This window comes from Elephas maximus, chromosome 23 (assembly GCF_024166365.1).
Source record: "Elephas maximus indicus isolate mEleMax1 chromosome 23, mEleMax1 primary haplotype, whole genome shotgun sequence".
NCBI classification, from domain to species: Eukaryota; Metazoa; Chordata; class Mammalia; order Proboscidea; family Elephantidae; genus Elephas; species Elephas maximus.
In genome coordinates this window covers 16493376-16512800 of record NC_064841.1, presented here as the reverse complement: position 1 = coordinate 16512800, position 19425 = coordinate 16493376, and the positions used below count along the sequence as shown (strand labels likewise).

Here is a 19425-nt window from a genome sequence, read left to right as displayed (position 1 = left end):
GAGGTTGGTAAACAGTTCCCAGTGGGCAGTTTCTTTTCCAAAGGGCTCTGTAACAATCTCCTTTCTAGTAGAAAGTCACGTTAATCTGGGGCTGCTATGAATTTTCAACTGGTATCAGGCCAACATGAGGCTGAGATGCTTGCAGTGAAATGTGGGGGCGGTGTGGCCTTTACAAAACAAAACCAGAAAGTTTTACACTTTTTTTTAAGAAATCTCAATTTAGTATCCAAGCTTGCATCAGTTTCAGAAATGGAAAATTCAGCTTCCTGCCTGCTATCCAGACACGGGGGATGGTCTCTATTGGTGGAACTTTTGGACAATTACTGACAAGAGTGTGTAGGTAGATGGAACATATGATAGAGGGACAAAGAAAACTAGCTGGCATTATCCTGTGCCTGTAGGAAGGGCAACAAAGAGAATTAGGGTATCCAGAAGAATTTATTGCAGGGGGCCCCTCACATGCTCATGAGGCTTTGTAAACACAGTTAAGCATACAGTGGTCCTAATTTTTATGACCAGAAAAGCAGAGGGGAACTTTAAGTTCTAGAAAAATCTTCTGGACCAAAAATTATTCAGGGCCAAGAATGTCCTTGAGTCAAACTAGATTGTTTATCTGGGAGGATGTGGGATGTGTTCAGGCCTCTCCTTTTAGAGATCAGGAAATGGGCGTCCAGAAAGGTTAAGTGGCTTGCTCGAGGTTGTAAAGGGGAAGAACTCTATGTATAAACAACTTGATTTCCAGTTCAACCAAGACTACAACGGGCTTCTTGCAAAGCATGGTTAGTGGGAGATAGTGGTTGTTTCTTCAAGATCAAGTCCATTGTGCACTAATTGGCCCTTGGTCAACAGACTTGTCTACAGCAGCCAGCCTCTTCTTATCTGCCCACATCTCTCTCACATAGGAAGGTTTATACTTTATGAATGAGTAAAGAGAAGAATGTCTCAATGAGCAGAAAAGATAGTAAAATATCCCTGATAGCCAGAAACCAAGACAAACATGCCCCAATATTCCAGATTTTGATAATTTGGGTCTACAGGTGGAAAACAGAAGATATCACATGGTTTGTGACGTGAAAGGGCATATTATTTTGACATGGGATCAGAAATAATTCTTCATTAATAAATCAATGTGTTGGCTTTCTCTACTGATTTTATGGCCCTCTCTCTGGTTACTTGGGAAATTAAAGAGAATCAAAACACTAAGATATGCTATTTTATACATTTGTAGGGCACATAACAGTTTAAAGACTTCTCAGATTCGTCATCTCATGTGCTCCAAACATCTGTTTTGTGAGGTATGTGTTCCCATTTTTACCAATAAGAAAATTAAAAGCATAGGAAAAGAATGACTTGCTCAAGGGCAGACATTTAGGCAAGTGCCAGAAGTGGGGCTTGAATCCAGGACTTCTTATTCTGATTCAAAATTCCCTTTCAACTACATCACCATTCAATTTTTCCAGGTTTAGACAGATTTCTTCTCAATGAGATTTCACTTCCGGGCAAGGTAGGTGCTTCAACTATCAGCAACTACACCTTTAACCTTGCAGAACAAAAAAACAGAGTAATGGCAAGATGAAGACCAAGTAAAGCTGTGTTAGAAGCAGGTCATATGTCAGGTTTTGTTACATAAAATAAAACATTGGGAAATAAGTCTCTCCTCTCTGTAAAAGAATTTTTTTTTTTAAGGATGTGCTTGTTGACAGTGGTGGGATGGTGGCTGACTGTATTCTGAAGTTTCTTGTCTCTACCTCTTGCTCTGGTTGACTCTGGTCCCCTGTCTGCTGAATACCAAGCCTAAACATTATGAGACTGAAGTGTGAGGACTGTGATCCCGCATTTTAGTTTATCTGAGGTCTTTCTAATGTCAGCCTTTGAAAATATATCACATTTCCCTGCCCAACTGGGGAAAAAAAATGAAATGAGTTTGTCCTTTTGAAGAATGAGGCACATTCTACTTATCTACCTGAAGGTGGAAAAAGGCGTGATGTTCTGAGCTCCACGGAGGAACAAGGCCTGAATGCTGCCAATTTTGCCTGTTAAATCTTTTTTTTTTAAGTTACAGGGAATCAAAACATCCCAGGAAAATACCCAATTTCCCTCTCCCAATGTCAGAGGTTACAGTGTAACCTACTTCTGTCATTTACTGAACAAGAACTGGTGTGCCTGGCAAGGCTCAATCCAATAGAAAGTCAAAAGGAGCAGGAATCAACTTGAGAGGAAAAACCAGAAATGGTTTCCAAGCAGCTGACCCTGAATTGCAATGTCACAAAAGTACCTCCACAAATGGTCTGGTCTTGCTGTTTTTGAAGCATGGGCGTTTGTCTAGACTGAGGCTGTTCTCAAATCTTTGCTCAAACCTCCATTCTGCTTATCTCTGAATCTGTCCCAAAGGAGAGGAGCAGGTGAGCTGCCTGATGCCAGTCCAAGGCAGTAAACATAGCCTTTCTGAATTGGACACTAGCTCCCCAGGCCGGAAGGTGACATGGGACCCAGTGAGGTCATCTGTTCCATCATTCTGACTTTCTGTCCAAACAAACCCAAACCAATCCCACTGCCATCCAGTTGATCCTGATTCATGGAGACCCTATAGGACACAGTACAACCAGCCCATAGGGTTTTTAAGGCTGTAAATTTTTACAGAAGCAGAATGCCAAATCTGTCTCCCACAGAGCAGCTGATGGGTTTGAACCACTGACCTTTGGTTAGCATCTGAATGCTTTTGCCACTGTGCTACCAGCTACTCCTACTCCACATAGCTGGCAAGAAGTAATACTCTGTACCTTCCTTCAGGCAACTCATTCCTTGGGTAGCAACCGCAGTGTTGGGCCACTGCCTCATCTTCCTTCAGTGCAGCTGGTCACTCATTATTTTCTAATAGTGCCATACATTTGGGGACTGAAGTCATTCCCAGGTTTCTGCCCCCCTCACCTCTGACCATGGCTCAGAACAAGATGGTAGGCTGGACACCACAGCAACCCCTGCCTTAGGTTGCGGACTTGAGAGTTCTTTGATCCTCTACCTCAGAGAACAGGCCCTTCTTTAGATATACCCTGCCTCTCTTTTCAAACGTCCTCCTTTGGTGGGGTGGGGGCACTCTTCTGGACAAGACAGATAACAAACTCTTTTATAAGACTTTGATGAAGCCAAATCATTACACAAGAAACAAACAAAAAAGCTGAGGAGATGAAACAAAAAAACAAACTAGAACTAACTGATCATCTACTGTAGATCAAGTACCATGCTGAGGACTTCCACAGAGACTGTCACTGTTAATCCTCGTGACGGTCCTTCAATGCAGCTTGGGCTGTTGCTGTTTTTGTGGATGAGGAAACAGAGCCTCAGGGAGGTTATTTAACTTGTCAATGAAAGAGCTGCGGTTCAGTGTCTTGCTGATTCTAAAGCTCTGCTGGCCACGTGGCTACTCAGGAGGGCAAGGGATCAGTGATGGGGAAACATTTCCTTCTGAAGGCTAATTCCTGTTCTTGTCTCTTTTTTTGTGTGTCTCCTTGTAGCCATAGGAAAAGGAGCCCTGGTGGGACAGTGGTTAAATCATGCGACTGCTAACTGAAACCCACCAGTCGCTCCACGGGAGAAAGATGTGGCAGTTTGCTTCCATAAAGGTTTACAGCCTTGGAAACCCTATGGGGCAGTTCTGCTTTGTCCTATAGGGTTGCTATGAGTAGGAATCAGCTTGATGGCAGTGGCTTTTAGTTTGGTAGCTAGAGGAACAAGGAGCCCTGGTGGTATAATGGTTAAGTGCTTGGCTGCTAAAGGTTGCAGTTCAAACCCATCCAGTGCCTCCACGGGAGAAAGGCCTGGCCATTTGCTTCCATAAAGATTTAAAAAAAAAAAAAAAAATCCAAACCCCTTGCTGTTGATTCAATTTCAGTAGTGACCCTATAGGACAGAGTGAAACTGTCCCCTAGGGTTTCCAAGGATTGGCTGATGGATTCAAACTGCCAAGCTTTTGGTTAGCAGCTGAACTCTTGACCACTATACCACTAGGGCTCACCATAGAAACTACAGCCTAGAAAACCCTGTTGGACATTCTACTCTGTCACATGAGGTCTCCATGAGTTGGAAATGGACTCGCCGGCACGCGGCAACAACCATAACAACACAGCTCAACAGGCAATCCACAAAACAAGCAATCCCCAGCTAGTTTGGATATTGGCAGAACAATCTAAGCTACAGTCTGCACCGTCCTGGCAGCCACATGACAGGAAACACTGCTCCAAGCCTTCTTAATCATAAGATTTCTTTCCAGAACTCTAATCATTCTATTTTCTCCCTGAATCCTCCCAAACTGTTGCAAGGGTTATTTCCAATCCACAGATGGAGAAACTTGTGCCCTGAGCACGATGGAAGACTGAAAGTCACAATCACTGAGCCATTGGCAGCCATCTTTTGACCTCTTGGCTTTTGAGAAACACTTGGGTTTCTCTTTGTCCTCCATTCTGGGCACAGCCAAAGCAGCGTCTCTCTCTTCTCTAGTCTGTCCTGCTGAATGGCCTTGGCTGGGATGCTGGCTTTTGAAGTGGTCCCACCACTCATGGGACAGGGTGCAGCTCAGTGAGGCAGCAGCACATTCTTGCTGAGCAGAACCCATTCCCAAAAAGTGACATGGCAGGCCCACTCACTGGGCTCACCAGGCCACCCATGCCTGCCTCTTTGTGGGACTGAGGAGGTGGGTGTGCAAGGTGGGGCAGAGAGGGAGTTCAGCGACCCTTGTCTGAGCAACCATTGTACCTTGAACCATCCTCCATCATAGTACTTACTCCCTGTATTGTGATTTTTTTAAGCATCCGTCTATCCCATTGAACTGTGAGCTCCCTGAGAGCAGAGTCTGCATCTTCTCATCTTCATCCCTAGTTGGCATCATAGTTTGCTAGCGCATAGTAACCGTTTACTAAGCATGCGTTGGATGAATGGAAGGAGAAACACTGCTACCTCATGTACGTTGGTCCCTTGCTGCTGAGATTCTTTGCTATTCCATCAGATGTCAGGGTCCTGGGCTTCTCCGGGCTCACACTGCTCCCCCTGCGTGGTGCTGGTCCATCTCTCCCTGGCTTGCTTTCTCCACACAGGGACTGGTCCCATGGATTAGTAGTAAAGGACCCGCCATACAGAGCCACACAAATGAGCATTCTGAGTAGGCTTGGGGGTAGGGAGAGGATGGTTTGAATTATAGTTTTCCAGGGCTTGAAGGGGGACAATGAGAGTGACACAGAACAGCTGTTTCCACTTAAAATTGATTAGCAAGTATCACTACAAACGAACTCAGAATTTAAAACAAAACTCCATGGAAACAAATCATTCTAAACTGGTCGACAGCCTATGGATACAAGGAAAAGAAGTTTTTCCAGCCAAAGACCAAAAAGAGTTTCTTTAGTCGGCTTCTCCCCACTGGCCAGCCCTCCTTGAGGCTACAGTTCCCCAGATCACAGAGGAGAAAGAAATCCCAATTGCTGCCTGCTGGTTGCTTGTCATGATCTTTAACTGGCCCTGAGCAAATGCCCCATCCATGTCTGCAAAGCTGACAGTAAAACGTTGCCTGAGACAGAAGCAGCCAGGAGAGCCCAGCTCTGTTTTGGGAAAAAGAGCCATGTTCTTGGAGGTGAACCCAGGGCAGCTCTCAGAACTGGCCCACTGCTGCACTCAACAGTGAGTAGCTGAGAAGCCCACGGGCAGTGCTGTTTGCATTTGCCCTTCAGCCCCTGGGAAGTTAAACATAAGATACTGTTTGGTTTTCGAAATGTTCTCATTAGAGAGTTAAGAATGTAATCTGCAGAAACAAATAACCCCAAGGTGTGATATACAAGGAAATTTCAGAGAGGCCTGTGGTTATTAATGGCCAGACAACTGGGCAGTCTTGGTAGAAGGTCTAATAGCGGAGGTAAATCAAATAAAGAAAATCAATTTTTGAGAATAAATTAAATTTAAAATGCGTCAGCTGTAGGGCCCAGTGATGGGGCAGTTACAGTACACCTTCTGGTCAGCTAACTAATGGAAGTCACATTTTATTCCCATTTAAAAAAAAAAAAATTTTTTTTTTTTTATACTGGGCACATATTACCAAGCTCTGATCTCTCTAAAATTAGATCTTTGTGAAGATTTAGTCAGCTCATCCTGACAGGGCTGATGGGTGGTGAAAGCGTCTAACAGCAAACGGTCCATCTGGGCAGGTTCTGTTCTGCTCAGCTCTGTATAGCATTTTTTGTGTTCCAAGAGTTGATGTACTGCTACGTGGAAGGACAAAACAAAACTCCGGGGTCCTCTTCTCTTTCCTCTGCTATTCTACACACAGAGCAAGTACAAGGCCTGTCCTTGCCAGACGTCCCTGTCAACTCCAACAAGAATTGAAACATGCTGTTTAGTCACTTTCCTGCCTGGTTTCCTATTCTATTTTTTTTTCCCTGCTTAGTTTTGCTTAAAACCACGTGTCAGAATGGTGGTTCAGGAGCAGTAAGATAATAAAGGCACAAGAGCTGCTTGTCCTCTGGCCAAGAAGACTTAATGACACATATGGTCTGTACCAATTTTAGGTTTTCACATTATCTTCTTTAATTGGAAGAATTCCCGCTTGGGCAGAGATAAAATAATTAACCCAGCATTAAAGCCTTCCTGGGATAATGCTGAAATGAGTATTAATTGGGTAGCAGTGGAGTGAGCACGATCCCATGGCTCTGTGCTATAGAAAGTACTAGAGAAGATGAAGTCTGTGATCTGGATGGAGAGACAGGTCTCCAAATGGCAGCCAGCAGGGATCCTTGACTGGAGAGAAGAAGCCAGAGAGGGAAGGTGGTGACACATAGTTTCCCTTTCCCAAAGCCACACCTACAGGGTTCCGTGATGTGCCTCTGAGTTTCTGAGCAGACAAGTGGGATTACATTCAGCTGAGGCAGCCAGGATGGAGGGATATTGGTGACAGAGGCGTTGGGGGTCTGAAGCTAAGAGATGAGGAAGGAACACTGTGTTTCTGCAGCTACACAGGCAAAAGCTTTCCCGCACATTCAGCCATTGAAAACTACCTGTCACTCACAAGACCTTGAATTTGGCCACATGGGCAAAGGGGTGGCCAGCTTTATTTCATTTTATGAATCAATCCACTCAACATTTATGATGTATAATTCCTATGTGTCAAGCGCTTGGCTAGCCTGTGGGGATATCACAGTAACCATGACAAAGATCCTGCCCTCAGACATGCTCCTACCCTTATGAGGGAGACAGGAAGTTAGCAGCAGCTTCAGTACCTTGTGCTCACTGCTCTGAGAGGGATTGGATGGGAAGCTTTGGGAGGACATAGGACTGGCAGCTATTACCAAACTCCGTGGCAAGACAAGTTATAGTCAGCGCTTCCCAGAAGAGCTGGTGGACAACAATGTGCCCAGCAGTCAATATTCCAGGTAGTGAATTACCTTAGGGATGTGCCTTTAAGATGGCACTGACATAGAACTCACAGTGGTACTAAAACCTGCCAGACTGGAACCTGTATAAGGCAGAAACATGTCAAGGAAAACACAAATATTTTCCACTAAAACGAGTGAGAGAAAAGTGGTAAGATGGCACCCTGTCAAAGTAGGAAAATTTGGGAGACCCAGAAAAACAAGGCAGTCCCATCAAGTTCCGGCTCTCACAGGTTTCACTGTACCTTGCAGCGTGTGTTCCAACTTCGTTGGCCCCACATGAGGTATGTAAATATGAAAAACACACTCTGGATGGTTGATAAAACCCTGATCATCTGACCTGGGCCAAAAAGAGGATAGTGGGAAAAGTTAGCCCTGTGGGAAATCAACTGAATAGCAGGATATACATAATAAACTCGCCAGGAGAGGCATGGAGGATGATATTGATAATATTAAGAGAAAATTCTTATTGAGCACTTAAAATATTTTCAAGTGTTACCACATTTAATTCTCTCAACAACCCGCCAAGGAACATTTCATCATTATTTCCATTTGTAAACTGAAGCTCACGGAAGTCAAGTAGCTTGCCTATGATCACACTGATAGGAAGTGATGGAGGCAGAACGCAATCTTAGTTCTGATCCTAGGGTTCTTGTGAGGATTAAATCAATTAATACTTGTTAAGTCCTGGGAACATGGCCTGAAGCATAGTCACCACTCAATAAGCATTAACCATTATTACTAACACAGATAGAGCTCTCTCACACACCTCTTCCAAAAGAAAAATAAATGATCTCCCTTCAAATAACTGACCTCATCTGAACTCCTCAGTGATTAAAGGCACTAATGATCTGCCTCTAAAGTAGAAAAGAAATGAGGCAGGACTTGCCAGCTCCCTCTGTCCAGCCAAACAGCAGGCTCGCTGTGGAATGAGAACTTGGTACACACTGCTAGGGCAGCTCTCCTCAGAGGCTGGCGCCTGCCTGCGAATCTGCTGCTCATGTAAAACTCATGGTGACAGCTCTCACAGGAGCCCACAGCTGAGGGGAGCTCCCGCCTCACCTGGCCCTTCGCTGTCCTCTCTGACTGAATGTCTCATTGTCACCTAGATTAAAAGACTTTCTTCTGTCAAAATCCTCTTGATCCCCACACCAGCAGGAGGGTGTGAGGTCTTTGGGGAGGTGGATGACAGGTGCGATTCAGTGAATCATATTTTCCAGCAGTTTTTTGTTTTTCAAGATGTAGACCCTGTGGCCACTGGGGTAAGCAGACATCTATTTTTAAAGAAATTGGAGCTACAAGTTTTCATTACTTATTTCTAGATGTTTGAAATGCTCTGTGTTCCATTTTCATCCTTCTCTTCCCATCCCAATCTCTTCATAGGGCTTTGCTACCCAATGGGCTTTCTAGAAGATTGTTACAACCACAAGCAGTGGGGCTGGATGTTGACTATAGTCTTCTTTTCATTTTTACTATTTTTCAGAAAGTCTACTTTCAAAAACTGTACTAGGATTGTTTTGCCACTGACTAATAAATGCCCACAAATGCTTTCTACCCTTCTTTTGACAAATCAGGGCCAGGATACCTTGAAGGGAAGATGAAAAAAACCAAACCAAACCAAAAAAACCTAAAACTGTATTAGTAAGAAGTTGTCATTACTGTAGTCCTTAAAATAAGAAAGGTAAGCTGGCATTTTTCTGTAATTTCTTTGAGAAACTCAGAAGTTACAGTTAATTAACTTTGTGAAGTAAATATGAGAGAAATGTTATTAGGTGCATTTTTCTAATGAGGAAACAAACATGGACTGAAAAAGTGATTTGCTTGTTCAGAACACAATGTAGTCAAGCAGACCTCACAATTAGCAAGCAAATGTAAGAGCTAATTGTGCAGAAATATGAATTGGCCTAAATAAAACAAAACAACCCGTTAACTACAAATGGCTGCCCTTTAGATGGGGCACCAGCCTTCTGGTTTGCCAGAGTCTCACCATGTTTCCCTGATATGGGGAGGAGTCTCAGCTGTCATTCCTGGTCTTTACTCAGCCTATATGCCCAGTTCTGTGACCTTCCCGAGTACAAGACCCATGACCACACAATGTAGATATTTCTCGGATCCTTGAGACTAGTTGCATGGGACAGAAAGTCAGGGCAAAGAAAGTTAGAGATGCTGCTGTGGATTGAAGACTTCTTGGGAGAGGTGATCGTCCTAGGCCTTGTAAGAGGGGGCCTGGCGAGTTGGAGAGGACTGGAAGTGAAAAGGTAACAGAGAAGACATAGATTGTGATCATGCTAAATAAAGGAGTTGGTAAAGTAGGGCTGGGTTTGGGTTGTCCTCTGATTTCGCCTGTCACTAGCTCTGGGTCTCTGGAAATGTCTCTTATTTTGACTTTGATCTCTCATAATAAATGTCAAACTAAAATAAGTAAAAAGAAAATCCCACTATGTAAAGATAACGGAAACCATAAAACCAAAACCAAACCCGTTGCCATCGATTCAATTCCAACTCATAGTGACTTACTAGGACAGAGTAGAACTGCTCCATAGAGTTCCCAAAGAGTGGCTGGAGGATTGGAACTACTGACTTTTGGTTAACAGCCAAGCTCTTAACCACTGTGCAACCAGGGCGCCAAAGATAATGGAAATTGCCGGAAATTTGGCCTCTTGAAGTAGCACCTAATAAAATGCGAGCTTCCTCACTTTGGACCTGATCAATGACTAGGCATGCTGGAACCCATGTCCCTATACCTGGATTGATGGAGAAAGTCCCTAATATCTATTTGAAAATGAAAGTGAAAGTGAGGCTGTGGTCCTCAAGGTGGGCCCTGGGTGGCCAGGGCTAAGGTTCTCTTCTTGAGTGTCATGAAAATTTCCTTTTTGACCTTGGCAAAACCACCTTGGCTGTTGCCTCATGCTTCCCACGTGCAAACGGTAGCTAATGATACCTACCCACAGGGTGTGGGGTGGATTAATTAGCTAATATTTGTCAAGTGCTTTGAAGAGCGGAGCTCTGCCTACTGCAAAAGCTTTTTAACTGCTGTTCCCGAGAAGCCACTTCCCTTAGAAAAAGAGGCTGCCTCACTGGGCAATGGCTGCTCTCCATCTGATGGGATAAGATCTTTCCCACGTTTTCATCTGTCAGAAGAAAGGGCTTTGTTTAATTAGTAGGGAATGTTTTTCTGGAAACAGCCTTTGTGAATTAGCCAAAGGGCTGCAACTGTTAGTGTATTATCTTCATTTGTCTTTCCCCCTGGTTGATATTTGCAGTCTGTTGCAAACCACAAATTCCTAAAGGATAGATGTACTGAGGGGAACGCTAAGGGGGGAAGGCGACAAGTCACTAAGGGTTTCTACTGAAATTGAAATTTTGAGCCCTCACGGAAAACATCTGTATAATCATCAGGGCAAAATGGCGGCAGAGAGAGTGGAGGCCTGAAGGGACTATGGGTGAATGCCTTCACATTTCATGTTTCCATTTTCCCGACTCTGAAGTAGGAGTGGTAGTCCTCCACTGGCTCTTTGCTTCCCCAGCATGTTGTATGGGCTGGAGTGGTCATCTGTGTCCACTGTTTCAAGATCTTTGCCACAGCATACCCTATAAAATGAGTTATTTGTCCACCAGAGAGCCACTTAGTTCTCTGCCACCTGGACGGCCTCTTTGGAGTGGCTGGGATGATAGTTCTTACCACCGTCCAGGTTATTTTGTTTTCTTGTTCAGAATCTGTGTCTGGTCACTGCACTGTGAGCTCCCTGAGCACAGGCCCCTCATCTGGCTTACTCAGTATGGTATCTTCAGTGCCTGGAACTGGTCTGGTGCATAGCAGTTGCTCAACAAATGTTGGTTGAATGAATCACCGCGTGTCCTCTGTATACTACCACTCCACTGACAACAAATTCCTGTTTAGAAGAAGAGGGAGTTTCTGTTTCTTTAAGGTTATTACACACTAATAAGAGACCGTTGAGGAATGAGAAGGGAAGCCCTTTCACTTTTGCTTGGAAGCTCAGTTTTCTTATTGCTTCCAAAGCAATATGTTTTTAATCGTAGCTGATTTGTCAGAGTGGTAACAGATATGGATAGGAAGGGCAGGGTAGTGTGTGGGGTTTACAGAGCCCTTCCCTTTGTGCTGGGAGCCCTGGTTGCACAGTGGTTAAGAGCTTGGCTGCTACCCATCAGGCACTCCTTGTAAACCATATGGGGCAATACTACTCTGTCCTATAATGTCGCTATGACCTGGAATCAACTCCATGGCAACGGGTTTGGCTTGGTTGGTCCCTTTGTGCTAAGGGGGCCTCTGATCCTTCTGATCACTGCTGGTCTGTCTGGTCTTTAAAGACAGGCACCTGGAGTCCTTTGCATTCCAGGGGGCATTCCTCCCAGGGTTAGCTTTGCTTGGCATGTTCATGACCATGGATACCACCAGCTATTCACCAGTTGTCCTTCATTCTGGAATTTCATGTTCTTACTTTGCATGGTCTGTATTCTCTCTTTTCAGTGAGACCAAAAGATCAACTGTGGGCACTGTGGATAGTGTGATAACTATGTTTTAGAACATTGCCTCTCATGAAGGCCCCAGGAGTCCACTCAGATGGTACATACATTGCTCTAAAGTATATCCTTTCTTGTAACTAAAGAACATTTAAAAATTTAATTCAAACATATATGGAGTATCAGTGGTTCTTGGTTCTGATTTTAAATTCCTTAAGGAAGACTCTACTCATTCTGAAGCAGTGGTACTTTATATATACATATGTGTTGTTGTTAGGTGCTATGGAGTTGGTTCCTACTCATAGTGACCCCATATACAGCAGAATGAAATGCTCCTTCTTCCTGTACCATCCTCACAATTGTTGCTATGTTTGAGTCCACTGTTGTAGCCACTGTATCAATCTATCTCATTGAGGGTCTTCTTCTTTTTTGCTCACTCTCTACTTTACCAAGCATGATGTCTTTCTCAAGGGACTGGTCCCTCCTGATAACATGTCCAAAGTACATAAGACAAGGTCTCACAATCCTCATTTCTAAGGAGCTTTCTGGCTATGCTTCTTCCAAGACAGATTTGTTTGTTCTTCTGACAGTCCACGATATATTCAATATTCTTCAACAACACCATAATTCAAAGGTGTCAGTTCTTCTTTGGTCTTCCTTATTCAGGACCAGCTTCCACATGCCTATAAGGTGATGAAAATACCATGGCTTGTGTCAGGTGCACATTAGTCCTCAAAGTGATACCTTTACTTTTTAACACTTTAAAGAGGTCTTTTGCAGAAGATTTGCCCAATGCAATATGCCATGTGGTTTCCTGACTGCTGTTTCCATGGGGGTTGATTGTGAATCCAAGTAAAATGAAATCCTTGACAACTTCAATAATTTTCTTCATTTATCATGATGTTGCTTATTAGTTGAGTTGTGAGGGTTTTTGTTTTCTTTATGTCAAGTTGTAATCCATACTGAAGGCTGTAGTCCTGGATCTTCATCATAAGTGGTTCAAGTCCTCTTCACTTTCAGCAAGCAAGATTGTGTCATCTGCATATTGCACGTTGTTAATGAATCTTCCTCCAATCCTGATGTCATGTTCTTCTGCATATAGTTCAGTTTCTCAGATTATTTGCTCAGCATACAGATTGAAAAAGTATGGTGAAAGGATACAACCCTGACACATACCTTTTCTGATTTTAAACCATGCAGTATGCCCTTGTGGTGAAAATATACTTAACAAAAAATATGCCATCTCAACAATTTCTACATGTACAATTCAGTATGAAACAGTGGTTCTTAACCTTGTTTAGGTGACAGATCTTTTGAGAGTCTAAGTATGGTCATGAAGTCTCTCCCCAGACAGACTGAACATCTATACAGCATCCAGATGATGCCTTGAGGACCCTGGGTCTCAAGTTGGAAACCACCCCCCTTGCCCTAGACTTGATCATATCCCTTATCTCAGCTTGTCAGAAGGGGAAGCCCCTTGACCCTTCCTCTTCCCAACGTCTCCAAACACAGGGGAACGTGGCAGGGCCCTGACATCTGACTTGGGGGAAGACAGGGGAGGAGCCCTGACTTTGGGGCTGATCTCACCTGGCTCCTCTTCCTTTTTTAGATAGTTCACCGGGACAGGAGGAGGTGGAATCTGCACCTCCTTTTATCTGTGAACTAATTTTTCCTCAATGGATCTAGGTCTTTCTTTTATGTATATTCAAATCAGAATTTCCAAGGGCTATTTTAGGGTGTTAACTAGTACAAAATAGGATGCCCACGGATTAAAGTAGGAAAAAAGCTTATCAGACCAGGGAGTCTAGCATGGTCTTTATGCAATTGTAATCATAAAAGATGGTTATATTTGGTTTGTTTCTAGCGTATAGCCCCTGAGGTACTGATATTTTTAGAATGGATTCTTGAAGCTGGCTTCTGTTAGTCTTCAGTTTGTCAACCTACAAAATTGGTTACCTAATCTCCCAGTTATTTAGTCATTCCTATATATTTTTTTGGTCCCAACGTATCCGTTTTTCTTTCCATTATGTTCATCGTTCTGCTCTTGGCAGTGGGGTGATAATCCAGGTGAAGTCACTTCCCTCTAAGAAGCAGCAGCTGCTGTTTGCTGTTATCGTCACCTCGCTCCTTTGTTTGACTTAAAACACCTGCTCTACAGGGATGGGGCAGGGGGGTACAGGGGGACAGGGCCAAGTCTTCCTTGAACAACACCCACTGAACAAGCAGGAGTTCCGTGGGGCCATCATAGTGATCCCTGGCAGTCGGTGAGCCTGGTCTGTGTCTAGAAGGCTCTTCTTCTCTGTCCCCATAGCCAGTCCTAGGCCCCTACAGCTCCAACAACACAGTCTGTCAGACCAACCGGGGCTTGAATTGCAGCTAGTTACTTGGGACAAGTTCCTTGACTTCTAGAAACAAAACGAAACAAAACGGTTGCCGTGAAGTTGACTTCTACTCACGGCGACCTCACGTATCTCAGAGGAGAACTGTCCTCCACGGTGTTTTCTGTGATTGATTTGTTTGAAAGAAGATCACCAGGTCTTTCTTCCAAGGCCCCTCTGGGTGGGCCTGAACCACTAACCTTTTGGTTAGCAGCCAAGTGCATTAACTGTTTGCAGCATTCAGGGACTCCCTGAAAACAATGGCTGCCTGTGAGGGCCGAGTGAGGACCAGGGTGAGTGTAAAGGACTTCGGACGGTGTGTGCAGCCAGGATGCTCAGTAGACGAAGCATTAATTCGCTCGCAGCATTAATGCTTTCATGGCAGCCTCTTAAACGGCCTCGTTTCTCTTCTGCTTCTTCCATCTCATACACACTGTCAGCTCATCTTCTTAAAATAATGGCACTTCCCTGAGCAAAAACCTACAAGGGAAAATATGTGAAAAGGCCCCAAATCCTTTACTATGGTTGGTGAGATTGTGGATAACTGCTATTTTTTCTTCATGTGTTTCTGCCTCTTTTCACAGACAAGAAGCAAAATAAAGAATAAAACTAGCCTCCAACACATCTCCTGTTTCCTCAGTACTGACGGTTTGGGCTCACTCTCTGGGTGGACAGATAGTTGTGTTTGAAGTCTGTCCTTCCTGGCCATGCTGGCCTGCCACTTAACCTTCCTAAACCCTAAATTCTCCACCTCTGTAAAATAAGGTTTGGGCAAGGATTGAATGGAAAAATGCAGGTAAAACACCCAGCGCAGTGCTTAATCAGTGGGAGCTTTGAGTCCCGGAAAAAGTACCTGAAATACTGACCTTGTTAAGTGTTTGTTACCATATCTGGGATCTGCTCTAGACTACTTTTTTCTCATTTCCAAATCCTCTTTAAGTCCAAGCCTTGCCCTTGGTTTCCGTTCAAGCAGAACTGAAAACTCTCTGACTGGGTTTTGCTCCAGCAGGGTCCGACTGGCTGGCTTTTAGGTGTTTTCCTCTGTCTCTGACTGCAGGCTTCCAAGGCCATGGCCTTGCCTTACACAGTACATGTACAAGTCAGGACTTCCTTAGCATTGCTCAGGATGAGTATGCTGTGGACAAGAGCAACTGAGCTGAGCACCAGAGATGCTCCTGGAAGGCTGAGGTGGCCTGTTCCACAGGACATGTCCCCTTAAGCTCTGTAGGGCTTTCATATCTTTGGAAGTCCATGGCCTTAAACCAGCCAATATTAGCGGCAGCAGCTGTGGACTATTTATTGGTGCTTTGTCAGTAGCTATTTAAAGTGAATTCCGCAGACCTGTTCCCTACCTGTAAGATCAGCTCATGGCAAGCAGAGAGAAATGTGTCAGGCATCACTTACTTCTGTTCTGGAATGTACAGACATGCCCTCAACAAATAATTAGGCATCACAGTGCACCTGGTTTAATGTATTCCTTCAGGAAGGATGTATCTGTTTTCTTGTGGTTGAGGCTCTGATACCACTTGGTATTGGTTTTCTATTCACGTATGCAACTGCTCTGTGAGTACTTTATGCACTCAGTTGTATGTGAATTTTTATAAGAAAGTCAGTAAAAAGTTGCTAGCAATAATGGAAAAAAAATATCTACACACTACAGCTGTGAGGTAAAAAAAAAAAAAAAAAAAAGGAGGTTTGGGGCCCAATTATTGGAGAAATGAAAAATTTGAAGAGGATGAAGGAAGAATGAGAAGAAATTCCTTCCAACATCCATTTCACCCCTCTTTGGCAATACAACGTTTGGGTTTCATTTCCCTGAAAGCTTTGCAGCCTGGCAGGCATATCTAAGCTACCAGGTGTTAGCACCTGAACAGGGACACGTTTCTGGAAAGTCAGCTGTCTTTCTCTGGGGCAAGTGAATATGTTTCTCTCTGGACAGCATTGGAGAAAATTACTCAACCCAGCTGTGGTAACAAACATTAATTGGGATACTTTGGCCTGCCAGATGACCCTATTATAGTTGCTTAGAAGACTGGCTTTCCCACTCTCTAAAATGATGCGTCCTACCTTTCTCTCCTCTAACTTCCTGCTCTACCCTCATTCTCAGCTGATGACCTTGGCACTTAGGTATTGAAAACAAAGAGGATCCATCAGATGCAATAGATGGGAACCCCTCATCTTCCCACTGCCCTGTCTCTCTGCACTCTCTCCTTTTCCTCCTCATTTGCCTCCTCTTTCTTCCACTTGTTTGTCTCTCATGTTCAAAGGCCAGTCCCTCCCCATGGAATCTGGATTCCCATTTTAGGGACTTCCCTTTTGATTCACTTCTTCATCATTGCTGTCTCCCCCAGCACAGTGCTTAACTGATACAAATCTGATCTAGTATCGCACACACTTAACTCCCACATTTTGCACCATTTTTCTTCCTCCGTCCCTCCCTCCCTTCCTTCCTCTCTTTCTTTCTTTTCTTCCTTCCTTCCTCTCTCCCTCCTTCCCTCTTTCTTTCTTTCCCTTTAGAGCTCAACAACTCAAAAGAATTAATTTATGCTCATTGTCTCCAATTCCTTATTTTTTTCACTCCTCGGTCTACCCCCATCTGGCTTTTGCCCCAGCCACTCCACAGTATTTGCTCTTGTCAAGGTCAACAATCATCTCAGTGTTGCCCAAACTAAAGGACTCCTCTCCGTGTCCCTCAGCAGCCCTGGCACAGTGGACACTTGTCCACACACTCTCCTCCCTGAGCTTTCAGGACCCTGTGCTCTCCTGGCTGTCCCCTACCCATAGGCTTCTCTTTCTCAGTCTTCTTTGCAGGCTCCTACTCAGGGGTGGGTGAACCAATAAGCAAGGTACGTACTGGCTTGATCGTGTTTATTTACTAAATTGGAGTGCACAATTTTACCTGTTTTTCACCATATCATGTATTACAATACATGTGAAATTGCGCACCACTGATCAGGAAGTGAGCGCTAGTGAGCTCGTGCATACTTTACCTGTTGGGTAGTCCGGCCCTGTCCCTTGGCCTCTGTTGCTGTTAGTTGCCCTGGAGGAGATCCTGACTCATGGAGACCCCATATATGCAGGATAGAACTGTGGTCCATAGAGTTTCCAAGTCTGTGACTTTTTGGAAGCAGATCACCAGTCCTGTCTTCCGAGGCACCTCTGGGTGGGTTCGAACAACCAGCCTTTTAGCTAGTAGCCAAATGTTTAACTGCACCACCCAGAGACTCTTCCTACCCTACTCACCAAAAACCAAACCCGATTCTGAATCATAGCAACCCTGTGGTCCCTCTACCTATGTCTAAATAGTGGTGTCTCTCTCTTCCCCCAAGGACCTTCTCTCTAGGTAAGGTCACCCAGGGTTTTAATTGTATCTATAGGTTAATAAATCTTGTTTTTTTAAAAAAACTCTAGAGACTTACATATCCAGTTGGCTACTCAACATTTGCATTGGCCAATCTCCAACTTAACAGGTCTAAAACTGAACCCTTGAGTTTTCCCTGCCCCCACCCCCATCCGTCTCTATCTCTGTAAATGGTGCCACCTTCTACATGGTTGCTTAAGTCAGAAGCCTGGGAATCAATCTTGAATTCTCCTTTCCCTCACCCCACCCCTCATGTCCAAGGCATAGAAAGTCCTGAGATTCTGCTTCCAGACTAGATCTCAATGCATCCTGATTCCCTACGTTCTCTGCCACCGCCCTGGTTGAGGCTACTATCACCTCTGGTGGCAACAGCCTCCTAACTGGTCTCCCAGATGCCACGCTCACTCTCTTACAAACCTCCACACAGCAGGCAGGGTGATCTGTAAAAAAGTAAATTAGATCACTTGATTTTCCCCTGATTGAAATCTTTGGCTGGATGCCCCTAATTCATGTAGGATAAAGTTCACACTCCTTACCCTGGCCTCCAAGGCCCAGCATGATCTGACCCCTGCCTGCCTCACTGGCTTCCACCTGGGCCTCCCTCCTTTTCGCTCACTCTCTTCTTCACCACACATCAGCCATACTGGCCTCCTGTTTCTGAAACACACTAAGCTCTTTGCCTTCTGGGCCTTGGCACAGGCTTCTCCTACCTGAACACTCTTCTTTCAGCTCCTCATGCGGCTGGCTCCTTGTCATTTTCAGTCTCAGTCTCAGAAAGCCCTTCCGTGACTACCTTCTCTAAAGTAGCTTCTCCCCGCTCCAGTTATTTTCCATTGCCGCAAACAATGATCACACTTTGTAATTTTATTCTACTTGTTTGTTTTTTTTTCTCTCAACTGGATTGCTAGACTATAAGCTGTATGATAACAGGGAGCATGTCTTTTATCCTTAGCATTTAGTACAATGCCTGGCACTTAAACAAAAATAACCAAATCTATCACTGTCGAGTCGATTCTATCATAGCAACCCTACAGGACACAATAGAACTGCCCCATAGTGTTTCCAAGCAGCAACTGGTGGATTCAAAGTGCCAACCTCTTGGTTAGCAGCTGAGCTCTTAACCACTGTGCTACCGGGGCTCCACCTGGCACTTATAAATTATAGTAGGCGCTAAATAAATATTTGGTGAATCAATGAAGTGTGGTAATTTTGTGCATTTAAAATCAATGGTCACATGTGTCTCTCTGTCGGGAGCCCATTTTTTCTTGTCTTGTGCTCACAGTTCATATAAATGATAATAGAAGCCACTCATATATCTTGTGGTGAACTAAAGCAATTTTTCCCCCAACAGTAATGATCTCCTTGACTTTGTCAGTAGACAGAGTACACACGTTCAGAATTCAGTCTTCTTAAGATAATTCCAGGTGAAAAAACTCAGAAATGGTCCTTGCAAGTATCCTCCGAGTAGAGCAGGGGGGCTGGAAATATATCCCTCTAGAATTTCAATTAGAATTCACTTGTCGAGGCTCTTTCAGACAGGAAAAAATAAGGAAGGAAGTCTAAATGCTCCAAAAATGGCAAATGGTAAATCCAAGAGAGAGCTAAACTTCCTCTCTCAAAAAACCACTACCTTCCACAATTAAAGGGAAAAAAAAAATCTATTAAAAGTAGACTTGTGGGGGTGGGTTAGAGGAGATAGAGGTGAATGGACCGTCCAAGAACGTTCCTCCTGTACGTGGGGGGAGAAAAGGGACAACCAACTTAGACGCTGGATCAGACAGTGCAACGCGGAGACATC

The 19425-nt window shown here is 44.3% G+C and overlaps 1 protein-coding gene across 1 annotated transcript in view; it reads right to left on the bottom strand.

Annotated features, from left to right (window-relative positions):
* The window catches only part of SLC9A9 (solute carrier family 9 member A9), a 659769-nt gene that overhangs the window by 49305 nt on the left and 591039 nt on the right, over positions 1-19425 (bottom strand). The gene's annotated exons all lie outside the window — the stretch shown is intronic.